Source organism: Cryptomeria japonica, chromosome 10 (assembly GCF_030272615.1).
Source record: "Cryptomeria japonica chromosome 10, Sugi_1.0, whole genome shotgun sequence".
NCBI classification, from domain to species: Eukaryota; Viridiplantae; Streptophyta; class Pinopsida; order Cupressales; family Cupressaceae; genus Cryptomeria; species Cryptomeria japonica.
The window spans coordinates 696,735,840-696,739,582 of record NC_081414.1 but is presented as its reverse complement, the minus strand read 5'-3'; positions in this window follow the sequence as shown (position 1 = coordinate 696,739,582).

Here is a 3,743-nt window from a genome sequence, read left to right as displayed (position 1 = left end):
AACAAAAGCTTTATTTTCTCATCTTTTGCAACCACCTCCCTTGCAAGCTCCTCCTTATGGTGCCTCCTTGTGTCTCTAACTCTTCTTGCTCGTGAAGATAAGCCTGATAAGACCACTCATCCTACTCTAAGAAGGTAGGCTTGATAAGCCAATTCAACCTATTGTAGATTAAACTTGTGTTGTCTATTGATATTATCTAGCTACTTAGTGAAATCAAGCAATATGTTTTTGATGTTTGCAATCTCCATTTTTTCATCATTGTGGAGCTAGTTAGGAAGATTATATTGCTGATTTGGAACAAAATGGCCTACCTCAGACTGGTTGTAAGCATGGTTAGGCTATCAAGAAGACTAAGTAGGGGTGTGTGGGAGGTAAGTATGATGAGCATGTTGGTTATTGTCTGTAGTAGGGTTCTTTGGTATAAAACCAACAACATATATGATTTGATATGACTGATAAGAAGACATAGGGACAACACTTTCATGAAATGGAGAATGGTAAGACATGTTTTCATGAAATTTTGGCATGCTTATTTATTCAAAGAGTTGGAAAATCAGAATAAAATAGATTTAGTATATAACATACCAACACTTAAACTACTTGAACTAGTAGAGTTGAACTCAGAGTCGCCAAGTGTGTGAAGATCTTGCCTCCAAAGGCAGATATTGCCAATATACACATTGATATCAACAATGTATGAAAAAGCCTTGGACTGAAATAGTCCAAATGGTCCTAGTGGGCGTGCTAAAAAATTTTGTCACTAAGGATTGTGCTCAAATGCTAAGCTCTAAAGCTCGACAATCCTTTGCAATTAGGGGACATTCTCAGGTTGTGGGTGACCTAATAAGTCTCGACAACCATGAATGACTCTACAAACAAAAGAAAACTCCTAAAGAATATGGTTTCTTGATAAAACTTAAGCTCTTTGATGTTAACACCCTAGTTTGACTTGTGCATGCGTGGAAAGTGGCTTCATGGCATGGTTTTCTATGGGCCAAAGACCACTTTGAATTCTTCATCATCTTATGCAACGTGGAACATCCTCTTTCTCTCCAATACATTGCATGGCTTTTATTAGAAAACATTAAATCCTTTGGGATAAATATTGAGTTTTCACTCAAGGCATATGTTCATATTCATTAAAAAACACCTAGACATACAAATTTCAAAAGTTTTTGATACAAATGTTTCACCTTTTCAAGTTTCTAGGATTGTATAAAATTTCCTAACTAGACTTAGGACATTGTACAAGACCAGTTTTTACCTTAAAGGTAAAAAATAAGTAACAATTAAATAATAACAAATGAGGTGTTTTAAATAAAACAAATAGAAAAATGGAATATTAAGACTAATATATTGAGTGATGGTACATATATGATAAATTTTCTCCATTAATTAAGATTGGTGAAAGACAATTTGTTAATCACTTGATTCTAAGACAACAATTGTTTAGGAAATTAAAGTTTGGTTTATTACCAATGTATTAACTAAATTGATTAAGATTTTAAAGGATGTTGATCATTCTTATATTGTGACATATAATTTAAGAATTAAATTAAATTGTTTGATAAAATAATCCCTACAAAATTAAATTTCTTGACAAAACATCTATATCAGATTGAAACATCTATACATTAGATGAATGAATTGTTTGGCAAATTGCCCTTAACAATGTACAAATTTTAAGGGATAGGTAAACCATGACGTTCAATGTCCTATTACATAATTTTTAGTATTCGTACAATGGCTTTATCGATTTCAATTTTCAATGTCCTGCATCATATCAAGTTCTAGAACTACTGTTGCCATTTAATGTACGCACTTTTATTTGATTTCATGAGATAAATAAAAAAAATTTAAAAATTGAAACTTGTTCCTAGATAACGTGGAATTTACTTTGTGGTATCATATGTAACTAAAGGAAATACTAATAGATTAAGTGCAAGCATAGATGGGCTTTTCTAGATGGCATTAGTAGCACAATCAAATGGATTATTTATGTGCAATATATTTTTCTTATTGGACTCGGAGGACCACTGAGCACTATGTGATTGAGTTATCCACATATGTAAACTATACCAATTTAGTGTGTTCTTAATTTCAACCTATGTTAGTCTGGAGGTATCCACCACCCTATTGTTCTTACTGCAAGGCTATTTTAGAATTTTTTTTGTTATAGGTCTTACGCCATTATTTTGCTGCTTGTGCAAATATTGGTGATTTTTTGTTATGGGTTTTAGGCCATCTAGTTTGCTGTTTGTGCAAATATTGCTGGTTTTTGTAGTTTTCCTTGTCTCCGTGCATTTACCATATGTCATATTTTGATTCTTGCATCGTTCAATAGTGCTTTGCATCAGGGGTTGGTGATCTACAAAAACTACAATAGGCACTTCCTATATCATCAATAGATAGGATTCTAGATCTTCATTTTTGACAAATCTTGTTTTGAGTGGGGGCGCACACGAGAGAATTTGGTTCAAGAAAATGGCAAGTGAGTCTAGATTGGTGATGAAGAGATTTAATGGCTATAACTTCAAATTGTAGAACCTCAAAATGGAGGCTCTATGCATAGTTCAATATCTCTGTGCCATAATTTTTTAACCCAAACCTGCATTGATTAAAGACGGAATGAGTTCTGTTAGATTGGAAGGGAAGAAGCATTATCAAGCTTTGCTTGGTAGACTTAGTGTTGCTAAATGTTGCTAAATGTCTGAAGAATCCAACTCAAAACCCCTTCATGAGAAGTTACAAAATCTATTTTAACTAAAAAAAATTCTACAAAAGAAGCCCTACACACATAACAGGTGATGATGATTTAGTGGTAAAGCAATTGACTTTATTCAACACGATCATGAGCGAATCACAGTCTATCAGTGTGAAAATGGAAGAAGAAGATCGATACACAACCCTTGTGGGTTCTTTGCCAGACTTGTGGGACAACTTGGTAATGGCTATCAAGACCATTGTTTCAAAGCTTGTGCTTGATGAGGTAGTGGCTACTTCAGTCTTAGAAGAGATGAGGTAAAGTCCAGGGATAAATGTTGAAATTGCAGCAAGAAAGGTCATTTCAAAAGGCCTACAAGGAAGAGAAAATAAAGAAGGAAAAAGATGGATCTTGTATGAGAAAGAATGCAAGAGATGCCCTTGTCACAGCATTGTCAATACATGCATGTGAGAATGCATGGATGACTTGACTCTAGAGTTTCTTTCCACATGAACCCACCAGGAGTGGTTTCTAGACTACAAGTATGATGGTGAGAAGATCTATTTCAATGACAACTATTACCTTAGTATTGTTGGTCTTGGAAGAAGAGATCTAATTCTCTAATGGGAGGATCAAAGGTATTTCTGCATTTCTGCACATACCAAGTTTGGCATAGAACTTGTTCTGTCAACAAAATGAAGGATGTTATCTCAAAAAATATAAGATGCTCTAACATTTCTAGGGTTTGGATAAGTTTTTCAACTAATTGGCAAATGATTATAAGATATTTATAGAGCCAAATTTGACCATGTTTCTCAACTACTTACAAGTTGTGAAGCACAATTTCATGTTTTTTATATAAGATTTTTTTGGAGCTGGATTTGGGTTTAGCGAATGTGCCACTGAGACTTTTAACTTCTTGTTTATGAGTGCTTCATGTTCCGATTTGATGTTTTTGAACTGTTGCAAAATGTAACTCAAGATTAACTTCAACTTGCACTTTTGGATACAATTATGAACATCAACTGATCTTTCAACC